Raw genomic sequence first — 19,684 nt, forward strand, 5'->3', positions numbered from 1 at the left:
TTTCCTGCTATTTTAATAAACAACTTTCCAGGAAATTACCTTTCACGATTGAATTACCCAAAATAATTTTGACACTAAATGTAAAAAAGGTTTTATGTTAATTTTTCTTGCTTTGATGCCCAATAACCTATTTTAAGAGCCTCTGCCTAGCCTGTCAGTTACTTGTCAAAGGTTATTGATTTCTCCACTTCTTTAAGTTACCTATGCACTTCCTATTGGGCACATATAAACCTGGCTTTAGATTTTGTTTAATGTCTGACCTTTTTTGGCAAGTTCTGTACTTACTAATGAAACACTGACAAGCAAAATGAAACATGTTTTTCCAAAGAAAATCTGGCTGTGGTACAGGGCTCATTTATGGAGTTCTCAGTGTTATTTTTCATGTTTTTTGTTCTGCTGAAATAACTGGATCAAGTAATAAAATGATGACAGGTACACGGGGCATCAAAATCGAGGTTCACTGTGTTTCACCACTGGAGGACAAAGTCTTGATAATAAGTTCTGCTTACAGCAATCTTAGCAAAACCTACCACTTGATTAAGAAAGTACTGGGACACCACTTCCCAAGGCAGACACTGGCATAAGTGTCTTAAGCTTCAACAGTTGACTACAATGAAATTTTAAGTCTCTCTTTCTGGAGAAAACCCATGATAGACTTGAGAATTCTCCAACGCAGCTAGCATTAAAAAAATGTTGATCTCAGTAAACGAAGGCCTGACAATATTGTAATTGGGAAAACCAACGTAAGATGTGTCAAGCTATATTTTTACAATTGGATATACGATACACTGGCATAAATTCAATAAGTGCATCTTGAACACCTGGCTATGTGAGGCACTAGTGACTGTGCAGTAACTACTGATATGGAGTAATTAAGCAATGAATGTATCCTATATACTAAATCAATTTGCTCTGTCTTGTTTTCCCTCTTTAGCTGTCTTTCATACAGGGTGACAAGTAAGCAGTGTGTGTGTGCACATGCACAGTTTCATAGTTTTCAGCGTTAACCGTGAGAATCTCTACACACAGTGGCTTGGGTTTTTTTTGTTCTGCTTTGTGTTCTCTTTTGGACCAAAACCAATGCTACAACAAGAATACTGCTCTTAGAGGTGTAAAGTCACAGTCGTCATGTCATATAAATAAAACACAAACAACTTCCTGAAAACTGGACTTTCTTGTAACAAAATGTTACAGTTAGGGTTTCTTTGATGACAAAATGTTCAATAATGACTTGTGTTTTCTGTTGAAAGGCTAATAAACCTTTATGTCTCATGTTTCTATGTTTCCACATGGCATACTGAAAATTCTGCTCGTACATCTGGAAGAATGTTGGAAAAAGGGTTCTCGCATAGGTAGCGACCTGATGTGACGGAGGAAGAAATGCAGCAAACTCAATATGAGTGATAAAGCATGCTTCAACTTTATTGCCCGAGATAGCGTGCATTTATACCAAATACCATAATTATGCATACTTGTCTCTATCTAATAGGCTAAGCACTAAGAGGTTACATTTACTTACTCCACCTACTTGGGTTTAGCTAGCTATGCGCATCCTGCATTCTTCTGACTCTTACCTCTTCAAGGATATCCTGATCCTGCCTTAGTTAGTACTTTTCCATTCCCCCCTTTCCAACAGCCTAATAGACAAACTAACTAAGGCCTACTTATGTCAACTAAAATGGGCTCTGCTCATACAGTTGCTCAGTGGACTCACGTCCACGCTCCTTGAGCCAATCCCTGACAGAAGAACATAAGTCAAACATGTCAAACACCCATATTTCAACACAAATAGAATGTGAGCAGAGAAAAGTTACATTGTCAGCTCTGAATGACTGAAATGGTCAACATGCAAGAAAAACACAGCCAAAATAATAGAGCCAAAGAAATCAGCAAGGGAAAACTCCAACAGTTCACCAAGCTATTTTTCAGGCACTTGAAAGCCTCATGGAACGAAGCAGAAGAAGAATACTGGAGGGGGTGTGGGGGTGGTGTGAAAGAAATTAGAAACCAGAAAACAACTGAAGACAAAACTTATGGTCCAATTGCCGCTCCATAGTTTGAAAAACACCCTTCAGGCTCAACTCTTAAAAGCAAATCAAATTCAGCTTTTCAATGTGAGACAAAATACCTCTGCCAGTTAAACAGAAATGTGAATTACTAAAGATGCTACAAGTTCTTCAAAAACAGAGTGTGCAAATGTATGTAAACTCAACAACTTACATTCAAAATAGTAAGTATATATATATGCCATATGGGTTTGAGTGTCTAAGTAAATACACACACATATATATGTATATAAAATGGAATCATTTTGTTTAGAAAAGACCTTTAAGATCATACAATCAAACCATTAACTCAGCACTGCCAAGCCCACCTCTAAACCATGTCCCTAAGCACCACATCTACATGCCCTCTAAATTCCTCCAGGGACAGCGACTCAACCACTTCCCTCAGAGCCCCCTAAAGCAAATATATATTTGTGTCTTTGAAAGATAGATACATGTATATTCAGAAACGTCCTTTTCATTACTCCATAATTCCTCCTGAAGTTTAGTGTTCTGCATCCACCTACTTAAACTGCAAATTCAGTAAAAGTCTGTTATATACTATTCTTGAATACAGGATGTGACATCTAACAAAAAGATCATTAAGAATGTTTATAACTTTGTATGGAAATATTTTGAAGCTTGTTAAAATATTAAAGAAATAAACACCCTGGCAGAGCACTGGACTCCTGGGCCAGGTTTTCTGTTTCTAAATTTCCCTTGAGGCCCTGTAAATGGCACTTCGGCAGCCTATGTTCTTAAAGCCCTCAGGAACCTAGAATTTAAGATCAAAAGTTTTTTAAAGAACAGCAGGTGCTAGAAGCTTTTATTATATAAGATGTCTGAGACATTAAAAATATAATAAATAAAATAAAATATATTTTAAAAAACCCAAAACACCTCTCTGCTTTTCACCCTACCCAGCTATATATCTCATGAATCCTGTGAGCAGGTTAATCTTTCACGCAGCCTCGAGCTACTTTTATTGTAAGAAGTTAAGCAAAGAACAGTGTACAACCTGCCACATACCAGTCTGGGATGTAGAGTGGTTTGAACTACAGCAAGCTACAGCGCACATTAGGATTTCTATTAAAAATAAATAAGGGCTTCTCAACATTTTTCTCCTTAAGACGGAACAACAAAGGATACAGACACAAAAGTGAATATTAATCTTCCAGTTTAGCTTTGTACTAGGGTATCCCACAGAGCAAAGGGAAATAACAAGAGCTGGTGCTATCAAATAAGTTTATACTGGCACATGGGTGGCTTCTTATCATTTAGATCAAAGGATGCGCCTCACTAGATCAGACCGTTGGCGTGTGTGTGATCCTCCCTGGGAGGCTGACAGTGCCATATAATATACATCTAACCAATTGTGTGCTTTCACACAGAAGCCCTTTGAAAAGTCCATTCTGATTGACTGAATGCTTCTAGCTATACATTCCACTGCCTGAATATATAGTGTGGCACTTCCAAGTTGTCTTCTATTTGTTTTCAATTTATTTCCTTTTGTTGTCACAGCACATCCCTTTTGTTTTCAAACTACAGGACAAAAATTCTCCTCTGGTGCAGCACCCATTAAAACACAAAACAAAATGGAATAAAAAACCCCTCTGAATGTAATAGTAAAAAAAAAAAAAAAAAAGGGGGGGGGGAGGTGTCAAAAACCAGAGCAATTGGAAATCTGATACACACAACCAAAATAGCCTTATGTTATCTATGACAGTCTCAACAGACACACTCTAGATGGACTAAATTATTTTACACAAAGCATTCTCTTCGTGCCATTGCCCTGCACGGTAGGCAAAACCACACATTAATAAATACATCAGGTATAATTTCTCCAATGATCCCTATGCAAACAGTAACTGTCAACTGTGCTTTTCACTTTAATTCAAAATTTTGTACTACCTATCACATGTCTGTGCTGCAAAGAAATAACACATAGTGAGGAACGGGAGATCCAAAGGAGTATTCTTCATTAATTATAAAGAATAAAATAACTAACAGAAGAGTAAATAATAAAAATACTCTCCAATAAGAGAGTATTTCTCTGAGGTGCCACCAACACGCAGCCCAAAGCAGGGGAAAATAGGGCATTCATTCAAAACAGGAAAACAGTTACCTGTCCTGGATTATACAAAATCTCTAACTTTATGTTTCCAAAATCTCTAAATATAGTAGCCATAAATCCTATTCTTCTGTTCCAAGGACAGAAACACTTTCATGCAAAGATCCTCTCCACCATCTCCATGCAACATCCAGAGACAGCTGTCACTACTTTAGTAATACCTCTTCCTCTAGAAAAGCTTTTCTTTTTCTTCAGAAGCAGAGAAAACACCTGAGCTAAAAAACAGCACTAAAATCCTCTGAACTGACTTCAAACCTAAATATTTTAGAGAGTCTACAGAATATGAAGAAAGTATATTTTATTTCAGTCTTTCTGTTTGACAGCTATTCTGAGCTGGCCATCTGCATTAGTTCTGCATGCCTGCTGGCTGACAAGTTCTATTTGTTGAGCAGATAATTGTAGCTGTTTTATTTTCCCAGTAACACACTATCACAAAACACAAGAGCGTTCAGCTTACTTTAGATATGTTCTTCAATATACAGAGGGCAGTGAATAATAGTGAAAACTCTTTTGCTTGACAAGCAAAGCATGAATGTGTCACATCAAATACTTTGTCTTGCTCAGTGTTCCTTCAGAACAGATAGCATTTAGCTTTTATATTTCACAACAAAGACGTGCAAAGATAGCTGTGAATAGGTTGTATTTCAGGTACAACTTTTTTAAAAAGTTTTCTTCAGGCTTTTAAAAATTTACTTCATAAGTCTCTAAATCCATAATAAAAATGATAAATATTATAACTGCAACTTTTAAATAAAGAAAAGGAATTTGGAAATTCAAGGCATTGTATTACATCACAAGCAGGTTATGTTTTTCTGGTCATAAATATTACCCCTTTGCAAATTCAGCTGTGTTTTAAGTGAGCTATTTCAATATCAGTATCCCTGGAGATGGATTTTAATTACATTCTGTTTAAGTTATATTTCTTTCCAGAAGATTTGACTGGTTTGCCATGTAACTTGCAGGAGTGTAACTATGGCAAATTCACAGCCTAGATTTTATTCAGATAAACAGCCAGCTAGTGAGTTATTCAGCCACCAATTTTCAGAACTGAGGTCTAGAAGTCTTTTGAGTGCTGTTCCACACTCACTAAGCTAACCTAAAACCAGGCTTACTACTAACATTCCCTTTGCCCTTGCATTTCAGAGCTTTTGCTTGTGCCTTACTAGTATGTGTATAAGTCCAGATTAGCCATTTTAGAAAGCTCAGTTAGTGCCCAAATGGTATCTTTTTTTCATAGGGTTAGGGTTTACATAATCAGCTTCCTGAGGCCTCTTTCCACACGATGACATCAATACCCCTGCAGCACAAGCAGGAACACAGGGGTGGCAGCAGATGGGGAGGACTGAACCCTGCAAACTCAATTCAGATCAGTTTATATTTCCATTTATAACAAAATCTGATAAAATTATTTTCCATCAGACTGTGAAGTGAAAACCCATTTTAAAAAATGTTTTGAAACTTATTGTAGAAGTATTTAAATTGAAACAGAAAACTTTCTGCATTTGCAGAGTACTCAAAAAAGTCAGTCTCCTGTTTGCTTCTGGTATTGCCTGAGGACTACGATAGAAATACACCAGTTTCAGAGCACGGAGGGTGCAAATTCTATTATTTCAAGGTAGTTCAATATCAATAGTGCAATTTAAAATACAAGAGGAAAAAAAAAAAAAATAGAGAGAAAAAAAATACACACCAGCACCCACAGACTGAAACATCACAGTTGTGTTCATCAGAATGGGAATCCAATCAATACTGCATATAAAAAAGTTACAGCACTTCACAGAATGGATTTAAAGATCGTCCTCAATTTGGGCAGCTCATTATGATGGTCACTTCTAATGCTGTATAAAGCCATTCTGTTTCCTTCAGTGTTGGTTACATCTGCTCTATAAACAGCAGCAATGGCAAGGGACCATATTCTAGATATCTAAATATTAGAATTAAAAAAAAAAAATCTTTAAAAGATGGAGTTGCAAATGTGTAGGGGCATTAAAAATTACCATAGCTTATCACTTAAATGTGGAAATCAACAATTACTCAATAACAATTACACACTCATGGGAATGCAAGAACTGACCAAAATGCTGTATCACACAATTTCTTAAAAAGAGAGAGACAAACAGAATCTCTGTGGGCACTTAACGTGTAGAGAAGAGTAAGAGGAACTGCAAGAATCAGAACAATCTGCTGTACATAAATGCTTCAGGGCAAGGAAATAAAACAACACCTATTCTTGGTTCAACGACATCTCACTCACCTGAGCTACTAAGTGTACCGCCAAGCTAAAGATGCTGCCCAAAGCAGCATGCTGCAGCCAAAAGATTCGGTTTACCAGTGTACTCACCCACTTTACACCAGTTCTATTCAAGCACAACTTGAAGAATCAATAGATATGACTCACTGCTGCCTGACTTCCATTTTGCACTAGGGTAACTTTATTTGCCAAAATGATGCAACAGCACCATTAAAACAGAAATAAAATTCATTATGTATAAGCATTTATGCTTATGACTCCCTCCCTTTCTAAAATCAATGGTAAAATTCATCCACATCCTTCTGTCAAATACTGTTCTACTCATACTCAGAATTCAATTTAAAAAGTACCTTTTAAGTCTGTGTTTTCTTTTTTTTTTTTTTCGCTAATCAATCATTTACACACCAGTGCTATGCCTTTATTATCCCATCATTTCACCACCACTGATTAGCTAAGAAAAGTTCCACTTTATCTGCAAAGAATAATTGTTGGCATTTATTATGTAAAACTTTTAATATATAGTTTAGATTTGATTTTTATTAAAATCAAACCTATCATGAGGTAGCACATCAAATTGCACATATTACCAGTTTAACACTTTAAAGCTGAATCTTGAAGTGACTAAAATACACATCTATGGCGCATTGGACACGCATGTTTATCACCTGCGTACTAGATACATCATAAGCCTTCTAAGAAAGCGTAGACTTGCATTCAGTAATATAACACTAATATAACAGCAATTCAGTAATAAGGCACATGCGTAAGCACATATGACAACAGAAACTTTCTTTTTATTATCTTCTTCATTTTTTTTAGTTAATTATTATAACTTTATTAAGGCAGAAATTACACGATGACATTGGCTATTTGTGAGAAACCAAAAGGAATAAAAAGTCTCTATTAAGGGCACCAAATACAGGATTAAGATCATGTTGATTCTCTCTCCCTTTCTGTGTCTCTCCTTGTAGAATATCAGTGAGATTTTTAAGAACTGTATCTTTAGATTTAGCAGGGTAAATGATTTTTTTAATGAGCTAACATCTTGAATAAGGACCACCACAAGGCAGAAATGGAGCAGAAATAGAAATGATGAAAGCCTATAATGAACTTGCAGTTATCTGGAATTTCTGCAAAACAAAAATTGTTTCCCTGAAGAAGGGAAACATGCAAAACTATTTAATTTTTGATCTTATATTTAATATTTAAAATCAGACTGTCTCAGTCACTTCTAACGAGAAGAGGCCTAATGCAATGTAAGTACAATACTAGCTTAAGACGACAAACCTTGACACCTAAATGCTTAGTTCGTAACTAATATATTCTCTTTACATGCAAGAAGTCAAGTATAAAGGAACAAGACTACCTCTCCAAGTAACTCAGATAGTACGTTTTAACTGCAGAGACAGATACAAAATTGCAAGCACGGTTTTGTAAATTACTGTGTATAATGTAGTTGATAAAGACCAGCATTTATTGCTTTAAAAAATATAGTAACATAAATAAGAAATACAATGTATTTACACACATAGAACTACCATAATAATGCAGCAAAATGAACTTAGAAACTAACCCAGCACACAAGTGGAGAGGGACCCTGCCCAGCTTCCACCAGGGCACAGACACAAAAGGACTTTGATCTCCCTCTTCCACAGCCCTGTAAAAGGTCAGTGCTGTTACAAGCACCAGGCTGCCCAAGGGGGATGAACTAAGAAGGAGCTGCCATCACACTTTCAGCTCTACCCATTTTCTGAGACTAGAGCAAAGTCTGTGAAGCTATTTTCTCAACTATTGCTGTGAATATCGCTCTGTCAGATGTTCCCTTCTTTTCGCAGCACAAGAGAAAGCATGTAGAGATATGCGCACACAGAGACGAGCACCAGCTTGTGCAATATATTTCACCCGTTTCAGCAAACACAAGCTACTCAGCTCTCATTCAAAGTACAAGATGCTACTAGAACTGTAAAACTTTGAAAACCAATTTATTAAGAATATTCGGTCAGCCAAAGAAGAAATAAATCTACTAGTGAGAAAGTGACATGATCACATTATTATCAGTAATTATTATTCAGAAGCAGATTTTCTAATGGTAAAGTTCTCTTTTTTCTTTGGCTGTCAGCTTGGAAATACATTTAAATTTTCTTCGTGTTTATCTGGTGGTTGAAGGGCTGAAAATATAAATATTTGTTTTAAATATGATGCATATTAATAGATACTTAACTTAAACCAACAAAAACTAGAAGGAGAGGGCAACTTTGATTTTAAGCAATACCATAAAAAATCATCAGGACAATGAATGAGGCCCATGTGTTTTGCTAGTAGTGTGACTAAAACTTAAAGATAAAATACTGTGATGAAACTTAAGGGCACTTCAGAGTATACTCACGCTTACTTTAGACTCACATGTTAAAGTCCCAATTTATCTGGAAAAAGTCTCTTGCAAGCCAAATGTCAAACCAAAACACAGGAGAACAAGCAGAATTCCACTTTTTCACTGTGTGAAGTGAGGTTGGAGTCTGTGAGTGAAGGATGGCTTGCATCATGCTTTCACAGGTTAATATGAAATCTGTGGTGCTTAGAATACTCATGCTTCCTATATACAAAAGGACCACAGTAATATTAAAATACTCACTTAGTTTTGCCTTGTATTTCATATTCTTTCATCCTCCATACAGAGTGTAACTGCTGCCTTACAGAAATTCTAACATATTTCTGTTGTGCACACTCTCACAGGTTTCCAGGAGTACAGTCAGCAGATATAAACAGGGTCGGTTTATGTTCACGGATCTGTCACACATTTCAATAGAAAGCCAACAAAGATTTTCCTTCAGACCTTTCCTAGGCACTTGAACACATGGCCGTGTCTCATATTTGAAGTGTCCTGAAAGGTTTTGCTTACTATGTGATTTAATTTAGTATGCTGGGCTCATCAAATACATAAGTAAAGCATGACCTGTATGAAACGGAAGTCAATAGCATAGTCAATGAAAAATAGTGGTTTTGAGAATCTGTGTAATTAATTCTAATTTACTTTGCAAACTATAAATCTGTCTAATTAATTCTAATTCTCTGGAAATCATATGAAGAGTCAACATGCATTAGTTTAGCGCCTTCTGTCTTTGATGGCTAAATATGGACATGGCCATTCCTCACTTGCCTATAGATACTATATACAGGAAAAAACATGCTCTCAGCGACACAGTGGAGATATGAAACCTAATGCATTTCATATACATTGATTTTGTTGACATTTAAATGTATTTCTATTTTAGATCCTATATTCTCTTCGATATTTTGAGATAATTTTCCCCAACACTTCCTAGAAATTTATGATAAATAACTTCAGTTACTGAGTTCAGTAAAGAAAAATGTTTCATATCAAATTTACACATTGGAAATATTTGCATTATTTTGGAAAGAAAACATTTTAATTACAATTTGTCAGAATTCCAACATGTTCTTTACCAGTAAAAAATTCTATTTCATTTATTAATTACAATTGCCTTAGAAAAACAAAACAAAACAAAACTGATTTTGTCTAGCTCTGTTTTGGAAATCAAACATCTTGGTTCACTGCTGTCAGTAATAAACTGGCTCAGTCCAAACATATGGTGAATTTAGTACAACAGAAAAAGCAGAATTGTGAAAGCAAGTGATCATTCTGACAACAGTGAAAAAGTTTTCTTCTTTTGATTCTTTGCGATCCAGGCAAGACCCTTTAGTTTCTTCCTGTTTAAGTAAAACCTTCCTAGTAATTGTTTGCTTTGGAGTTCAAAGAAATTCCAAAAATTTAGAACACAAACCAGGAAATAAAATTTTTCTTTCCTGTCTCTATGCAATGCAATGTACCATTCACCACCACAAATGAAAAAGAAAAAACCACGGCACTGACCCAATCTGGTTTTTGTTTTAAGGAAAAGACAACTCCCATGAGTGCCATTCCTCATGTTTGCAACTGAAATATTGCTATCAACTGCCACTTTTTAAAAAAAAAAAAAAGGTGAACAACGGAAGGCACATTATGTCACAAGCTGACAAAGCTAACTAAAGAAATGATACTTTTCTATTTTATAAAGGTACATACATCCCTTGAGCACAGTCTTGTGCAATACCAAGCATCCTCAACACCCAGTATGACGAATCTTATTGTTGAAAGCAAGAGCAGCAGAAAGCACTTCTTGACTTCCCGAAGTGCTTCTCCTTTCCCAACAACTGAGCCCCAAAACGTATGGCCTTGGTGAGATGGGAGGTTCAAGCAAACTGAACACGCAACATGGCAACACAACACTGCACAGCAAATTCTCTATTCAATCTCAGAGACCAAAACAAATGAACATTGCTGAAATGCTATCAAAGCAAACATAGTCTACTGCACCACAAGTGGAGATTATAATCTTTAAAAAATTGTGTTTTCAAAACCAGAATGCAAATAATGGTTTTTGTTTTTTTGGATATTCATAAAAAATTGACCAGCATAACTTTTAAGCAGCTTTGTAAGCTTTACACTATGTTTTATCTTAACCTTACTAATAAATCCTTGTTAAATAGACAGTAAAAAGTCAACAGCAATCATTACCAAAGTGTGAAAACCAATCCTTATAGTTTTGATTATTTCTAGTTCACGTTGGGCAGGACTTTTGAGAAAACAATGACTTCTTCTGCTGGAAGAAGAATATCGTACAGTTGTGAAAGTAAAACAAAAATACAGGTTCAAGCAACAGCAGAAAAAATGGCCCCAAAGGTCTAAATTGTTCAAACTGCCCTACCCAAAGGGGGGAAAAAAAAAAAAAAGCGCTGAATACTGTACTATATACAAATCACATGGGAGAAAACGGCTTTCCCACCCTTGGGGAATATGTATGCATATGTATTCATATTCACAACCCTAAACATGGAAAATGTTCATTCGTATTAATGTACTTTCTACAGAAGACTTCTTGGTAAGTGTAGCAAAATGAAGATAAGCTGCTACAAAGAAGAGGGGATCTGTGCTTTGTTTTCTTTCTCTGAGGCTGCACTTTGTCACTGACTTCTGGAATCAAAGGAAAGATTAGCAACATGTACAGAAGGGCATGTACAAGTAAACCAGCCTGAGAGCCCAGAACTGGGTCATCTGCTGCCAGCTGTGAAAACCGCTGCACACTCCAGAAAGGAAGGGAAAAAACCCACTGGGAAGGTATTTCCCTGGGTTTAGATTAGCTGACAAATTTGTCACATGAAAAAAACTCCTTACTGGATTCTCATCAAAAGCAACATCTAATATTTGTAAAGTATTTATTTTTCTTTTTGTGACTTCTCACCAGCCATTTCTTCTGCATGTTTCCTTCAGTGAGGTTTGAGAGACACAAGAGAAATTCAGCAGTAAACTGCCCCAGATCACATACATTCAGGGCTGGACTGAAAAGGATTTTCCATCTTTAAGTATTCTTCTCCATTTCACATATTCTCTCCTTATCTTGAAATAAACTAAACCACAAGAAGTAGGCAGTAAAGCAGAGATTAAAACCTTGGGGTGTTTCCAAATGTGTGATCTCAATCAGACAGAATATGGAGCTTGAAATGAGCTGGTCAGCACAATTCTGACAAAATGTGAAAGGTCAAAATTGCCCTCACAATGTCTTAATTCTTCAAATGCTCACTATTACTAAAAACAGGTTTTCCAAGGAAAGGCTGCCCTAATTCAAAGCAACTAGATTTTATTCTAGATTACTAATACCCAGTAGATGCTTACCACAGGAATACTAGCCAAGGCACGGAATGCTATAAGTCTGCAGTTCCCCAGAACAAGGGGCTATGAATTCCCTCACTGACTGAAAGCATCACTGATTGTTCTTAATGTCTTTTTTATTTTCTTAGGTTTTGTAGTTTTGACGGGTTTTCTTGCAGTTAAAAAATGCATTACTATGCTGTATTAAACTATATATATATATATATATATATATATATGTACATTAGTATTCCAGTAAGTCAACTGTATCTTGCATTTTTAATCATGCACCTCATGCACCATCTTTCAAGGCGGGGTGGGGAAAAGACAGGTCAAATGAGAAAATTGTGCACTAACTCTTTATGGTTTTTATTTAACCAGATATACATGATTAGCAACACTTTCAACAATCCACAAGACTTAAGAGTTAAGCAGCAGACCTGGTATATGAATGACCCAAGTCTTTGTTTTGTAGCATGGAGCAGAATGAGAATAAGAACTTTAAAACCTTTTAGAAAATCATTTTACATTGTGAGGTTTTTTTGGTAATTCTGTGCTAGCAAAGAAGAATGTGTTCCATGGCTTGGATGTCCTAACACATTCAATTCACTCTGCACACTTTACTGCTGAAATGAAAATTGTGACTTTTTGTTTGTGCTATATCAGTTTAAAGCATCTGCTAAGCACTTTAAAATTAGTTACGCTGTACATTGTTTTTTTTTCAGGCACAATTATTAACCCTTGAAAATTTTTCTAATAATCAATTTATAATTAATTAGGCTCTCTTTGTTATGGCCTCTAGTATTTCAGTAGACACACTTTTAAAAATTTACTTCCAACATGTACAGATATCTCAACTTCTTGTTACAAGAAATCCATCCTGGTTTTTTTCCAGACCGCACCATCCATGTTTATAGCTCCCCTTCACCCACTGATTGGGTCATTTGAGCGACGACCTGCATGTTCAAGGGACATTACATATATATATATCTATAGATACATAGATATATAGATGATATATAGATATATAGATGATATATAGATATATAGATATATCTTCTACTGCCTAACTATGTGCTAGGAAAAAATCGTTATCAGATCCAGTACTGCAGGCTCAGGATTAGCAGGTTTAACCATGAGAACCAGTGCCTGTGCACAGCCCATAGCTCAGGAACAGCAGATGCCGAGCTGGTTCGTTAAGGCAGCCACTGTGAGAGAGAATATGTAACTTTGGATGCACGAACTTTTATTTAAAAACAAAATTTCTTTGGCTTTAATGACAAAATGCAGGGATTACAGTAAATACAAGTCTGCTGTCTTTAATCTTTTAAGTCAACTATTATGTTATTCAGAAAACACTTTTAATGGAATTCAAACCAACCTTTCAATACAGTAAACTCTGATTGTAAACAGATCTGTTAGCTTCTTTGTTTGACTTTGCCTTTTGTTAAGCTTAAACAGAAAATACCATTTTCTGCTATACAAGACCAGGCATGGACTCCCATGAGAAAATGGAAGAGAAGACAACGGCACCTTCTCTCAGTAAGCTTGACAGAGTTTGGCTTTTTTACTTTTATATATAGTAGTAGTATTTCATCATTAACTACTGTCTAGAGTTAAAACTAGCTCTCAATTTATCAAGAAACAAAATGGTTTTTAGCGCAATTTATTGTTATCGATTCTTAAAACTCCCAAAGTACCTTTCACTGCAACACAGACTGAGATTTCTCAAAGGCTGGCAGGGTGCTGTTTCACTGAGCTCCATGTTCCAGACTAGGAGATGCTAACGCACCAGCCTGTGCACAAGCTGTACCTTCTGCTAACTAATGTTCACCACATGCTCTTTGTCCTGCAGCAGAATAATGAAGACCAGATGAAGGAATAAAGCCACGATGGTGACACAAGACACAGTAGGCAAATTCTTCATGGGCTGTGTAACCCAGCTTTGCATTCTTATGATTTGTCTGATTTTGTGGTCCAGACAGACGTTTAACAAGTTCATCACAGATCAGGTCTTACCACCTTGTATTAGCTTAATCAAAGAGATTGTACTTCATCCAAGTATGATATTGTATAATATATAGTGTGTATAAATTATGTACAACTTTAATAGCATAGATTACTGTAACTATCCATTGATAAATAACAAATTAGCTTGCAGTTACATGCATGAAAAGAGTGTTTCCTCATGACAAACACCAAGAACCCATTCAAACCGAGGATGAAATGCAGCAGTGACAAAAGGGAGTCCAATTTTATCTGTGACCAGTTAACATCCCTCTCCATGCTGAACAAAATAAATTTTCAAACTGGCTCCATTTCGTGGGATGATATCTACTGGATGGCTCATCTCAGGCAACAGCAGGGCAGCAGAGAGCACCGGATGCAACCAGAGTCTTGGTGCCAGTAAGAGAAAAGGCTGCAGCAAAAGCAGGAGAGTGCAAACACTATCGACCAAGCGCTTTTAATGACCGTATGTCCTCAGCACCCTGCACAGGAGCTGCCATCGATTACTAGAGCCTGAAGGCTGGAACAGTTTTGTGACCCTACGGTTAATTTCCTGAGCCTCATGCATCCCATTTGCATAAAACCAATCTGTAGGAGTGAAGCCAAGCTCTACTTGCACGTGTTCTCCTCCAACACACTGCGTATTTCAGAAATGCAACAACTTCCACAGGTAGGCCAGGAAATATTGCAAGCTTCTGTTACACGTCAAGATACAGCTAATGCAAACTATTCTGTGTTCAGAGAGGATGGTGTCTTTACTGATATGGTTCTTTTACTCTGTATGACTGTGTACAATATTTTTTACTTTTACATACTGTGAAAAGAGAAGCACACCTCATCACTTTACACTTTGTTACCTGGTATTTGCCATTAGTACTTTTGATATTTGACAACGCAGTCTACTTATCAAACCTGGTATTTACTGAAAGGTTGCAGAAGCCTTGTCAAAACAGATTTGATGAATTAATTGTCATAGTGTTTTGTAAGAATGTCATCAGAAATGATGTGCTATTGGCTTTTCTGAAGATCATGAGAATCACTAAAACATATGTACTTAAATGCACTTTGCAGTCATTACTATGCTTGTGCTTATTATTAATTAGCCTGTGGAGTCCTCGTTTTCACCGCTAGCAGTTAGTGTAAGAGACAAAAAAAAGAAAGCACAATTTATTAACAGCAGGGAATTAAATCAGCCACAGCCCAATCTCATTAGAAGCAGAGACATATAGGATGACACTTTAATGAGTAACAGCAACAGAAAACCTTACTGAAGGCCTTAGTGGTCATGCACAGCTGAATGTCTGAAGGAAAACAAACACACTGCACTGCAGTTTTATCAGCGTGTTGGTTTCTAGTGAATTAGTGAGGAGACCAAAGAAACTGTTATTGAAGCAAAGGAAGAATTTCACTAATGAACAGAGTTCAAGTCACTTGTCAAATCCTTTCACAAGTGTCTTTTTTCATTTCTGAAAAATTTCCCAAGGTCTCAATGAGCCCTGCATGTCAAGAGCTGCTCCTGGCTGCAGACTGGCAGATGAGGAACATCAGGGCTGCAAACCCCCACAGCCAAGAGCCTGGCCCAGGCTGCTCATTCGGCTCCCTTCAGATGGCACATGTCGCTCTAAGCTGATAAGCAGCCGAGCCATACCGGTTTTCCTCCCCACTTATTCCAGTTTATTTCCCAGTAACACCGGGACACCCCTTCTGGTGACACTCCTACTGCCATTTATTTCAAATACCTCTTCCCTTCTATTGCTGAAGTACTACGTGACAACTCCACCCAAATGCAGTGTCATCATACTTGGCATCGTAGCTAAACACACAAACCAGAAAAGCAATCTGGCCAAATGAATGTGTTCTCTTCTTGCACATAACAGTGGCAAACAGAGCATCCCACATAATCTCTAAGGAGCTTGATCATTCACTCTAAAATTGGAATATCTATGTCAATATCCAGGTCTATGGATACCCTGTTAACAGCTGAAGCAGCCACAGTATCAAAGTCATTTGTATAAACCAGCAAACTATACCCTTCTATACCCAAATACTGCTTCACATTTTGAGAAGTCAAACTCCAAAGTCATTGCAGAGCCCCATATGTTCAGTTATTGGTGTAATTTCATTAAGAGGAATAAAATAACCAAAATAGATAGAATGCACTTAATTACATCTGTCAGACAGGTATTACAGTTCAAAAGTAAAATTGTTTATAACAGCTTTTCAACTATATGTTTTACCTCATACTTTTAATTTGCAAACTTCTCATCTTGTGGCAGGCTGATTAGTGTTGCCATGATAAATTGTACGTGCTACGAACCTTTGGCAAAAGTGATATTTGCAATAACTTACTCACCATCTCTCTCTTCCTAGAGAACTTCTACACGCTGCTCTCGAGAAAAAGCTTGTTTGCAGGTCATCTCACAAATAACAGCTTCCCCTGAACCTGTGAGGAAATAAATCAGATATATGGATGTTCTTACCAAAATTTATCTTAGAATTATTTCCTTGGAAAATTAGTTTGGGGCACACTAAATTCTACACTGAGACCCACCCTCCCTATACTACTATATTTATTTTAAAAACAACAACAAAACCCCCACAACACACAGTGATAAAATGCAAGAGTAGTGCCTTTTATTTCATTTTGATCTGAAATCTATTCTTACTGAAGATGCCTATAAAATTTAATTTACAAACTATAACTTATATCTACAAATTTTAAAGCAGTCTAAAGAACTTTACAGCAGATATGGAATTTTCTACTAAATTGCATGGGATTTTAAAGTTTTATAGATTCCTGTTCAAACTCTAGACCATTAAAAAATGTTAAAGGGGCCTTACACAAAAAGTGAGACTGTAGAAATTAACTTTCAGTATGTTTTTGATTTTTCAAAGACTTTCTCTTGCATATCATTTGAATGTGTGATAATCCCTTCCAATGGAAATTCTGATTCCGTGGAGAAAACAAAAACAAACTATGGCAAACACTTTGCCACACATATTTTTTAAATTATTTTTTAAATTATTTTTAAGCTACAATGAGGATCAAGGTCAGTTGGGGTAAACACTGGCTAGGTGGTCATACAAGTAGCTGGATTACTGTTACAATGGAAGAGAGTTAGTTACTACAAAATCATAGTCAATGGAACTAAGCTTAAAACTGAGATGACTTATGCTGTTATAATAGCTGAAATGAAAGAAAATTACTCTAGCACATTTACAACACAAAAGCAAGACTTTTAAGTGAATAAAACATAGATGATAACATTTTTCAGACAGTAATTTAGTGAGCTCTTTCATTGCAGTTATGTTACTGACAATCATTTTTTAAAGTAAGGTAATATTTGGGGAATAAACACACAGCTACCCTTTCCACACAGAGCAGAAGGAGAAAACCACTAATACAGTACTACTTCCAGAAAATCTGTACCAGGGTCATGTCAGCACATGTCACTATTATAACTTTCTTTTTTTCTTTTGGCTGGAGCAGCATTAATCCTTGCTAAGGCACTGAAGATTATCAGAAAATTTTGCTGACCATTGCTATTACTTCTAATGTGCAAGTATCTACTTCAAAAACATTTAATCAGTGTAAGTTATTTTGCTGCAACCTATTTCTATTGAGAAAATAAGAAGGTTGCACTATATCTATTCTAATCCTAGTCATTTTGACAAACATCTGTCCTGCACAATTTTTGTAGTGTAGCAGCTGGCCACATATAGTTACTTTTTCAAATGCCTAGTAGAAATGCCTAGTAGCGTTTAGGCTCCAAAATGCACATTTGAGTACTGTAAAATATTGTGAAGAACAAATATTCCTGAAGTATAAATTCCACAGTAGGAAGATAAATGTATTTCTACTTGAAAAAACAAACATCACTGTAACCACCCCCACTTTCCCCAAACTCAGTGGTAGTTTAGTACGGCTTGAGAGAATACACGTTACCTGCTTTTCTCAGTTAAAAAAACAGTCCGCTGAAGGACAATCTGTTGAAGTAAATAATAACGCAGATTTCACTTTAAGCTAACATGTCTGTTGTGTGAATGCACCATGTATATACACTGATATACACAAAGTGAGATACAACACATTTAAATGCCTGCATGTATGTGTGCATATTAATGTATGTAAGGTAGGCAAAGGTGTGTGTTCTGGCAAGTTCTAAGGGCAACTCCAGAATGTTGTAGCTATAGATGTTTAAACAAATACTGTCAAGCCTGATGCCTGATGTGGTCTAAGTCCATTCTAACTTTTTTTTCCTGCCTTTTATTCTTTTTTCCCCTTACCTACAATATACTCTGAGAACAGCTAAGACTCTCTCTGTGATTTGAACCTCAGTCAGTCATTTATAGCTCATAAGCTACTCCCCTATTTTACTACAAAAGCCCCTGGATGGGAAATCTGGGTCTTTGGCATTCCTTCAAGAAACAAAGACCAAAAGACAGACAGTGTACGCTACCTAAAATTACCGTAAATTACAAATCTAGTATTAAGTTATCATGTAGCAATATGTTAATTTTTTTTAGACGAAAATCTTTTTAGAAGGAACCAGAATTATACTGAGGTGCATCCAACCATATCACTGGAGAATAACAGATCTCCCCCTCACTACAAACAAGGGCATTTGTCACATAATTACCATGTTATTCTCAGATAATTGTCACTGCAGAAGCAGCATACAACCCAAGAGATGTTCATTTGATTTTGCCTGCATTGTCAACAGGAGGAAAAGTACATCACAAACTGTCTAAATGTTCTGACAGAGAACGACGACGGGACAGATGTTTAGAAGAGGTTTAAAAATGACAGAAACTCTTTCAAAAGAGAAACAGCAAAGCTCAGTTTTTAATTATTTTATGTAGCAAGCTGTTAAGACTGTTACTGGGAGAGCAGGGTGTAAATAAAGCCTTCAAATTTTAAGCCGACAGTGTTAGTGTTGGCTATATATCTATAGAAAACAATCTGGCATTTCATTTGAGAATAATTCTAATTGAACAATGTAAAGAGAATAAATAAACAAAGTATTAAGAACAACTATCTACCTAGTTTTGGTTTTAGGGGCTCATATATTGCAAAAACAAAGAGTATGCACAAATCCATGGCTGCCATCTCATATGTGTTCAGCTTAAAACATGAAAAGAGTCAGCAATTTCAACCTAACTTGTACTTATCTAGTACCACCACCACAAATGGCACTAATTAACCTTGCAAAGAAGTGGAAGATACTAATTGAAGTGCAGTGCCCTGCTAAACTCTGCTGCTAGTATTGTTACAGCCTCAATTGCCTCTGTAAGCCTGTTTGGGTCTACAGACTGAAAACTCCAGGGAGAAACACCAACCTCCCTTCCATTCAGACAAAACCCCTACTCTCAGCCAGACTTTGAAGGAGATTAGTACATATATTTGTTCTACTCATTATGAATATGCTTTCTCAATATTGAAAAGCATTTTTTCCCCTAAGAGTATCTAACAACACTTAAAAGCAGTACATCCAACTTGGAGGTTTCTCATGTCTTCCAAACGAATAACTGGCCATTGGGTT

At 36.4% G+C, this 19,684-nt stretch overlaps 1 long non-coding RNA gene across 1 annotated transcript in view; it reads right to left on the reverse strand.

The window, feature by feature from the left end:
- LOC110362878 (uncharacterized) overlaps nt 1-19,684 on the reverse strand; it is a 330,506-nt gene that overhangs the window by 161,765 nt on the left and 149,057 nt on the right. Inside the window, exon 4 of the long non-coding RNA XR_010475687.1 lies at nt 16,495-16,584. This is a non-coding gene — a long non-coding RNA (uncharacterized LOC110362878). The remainder of the gene's footprint in view (nt 1-16,494; nt 16,585-19,684) is intronic.

This window comes from Columba livia, chromosome 12 (genome assembly GCF_036013475.1).
Source record: "Columba livia isolate bColLiv1 breed racing homer chromosome 12, bColLiv1.pat.W.v2, whole genome shotgun sequence".
In the NCBI taxonomy this organism is placed as follows: Eukaryota; Metazoa; Chordata; class Aves; order Columbiformes; family Columbidae; genus Columba; species Columba livia.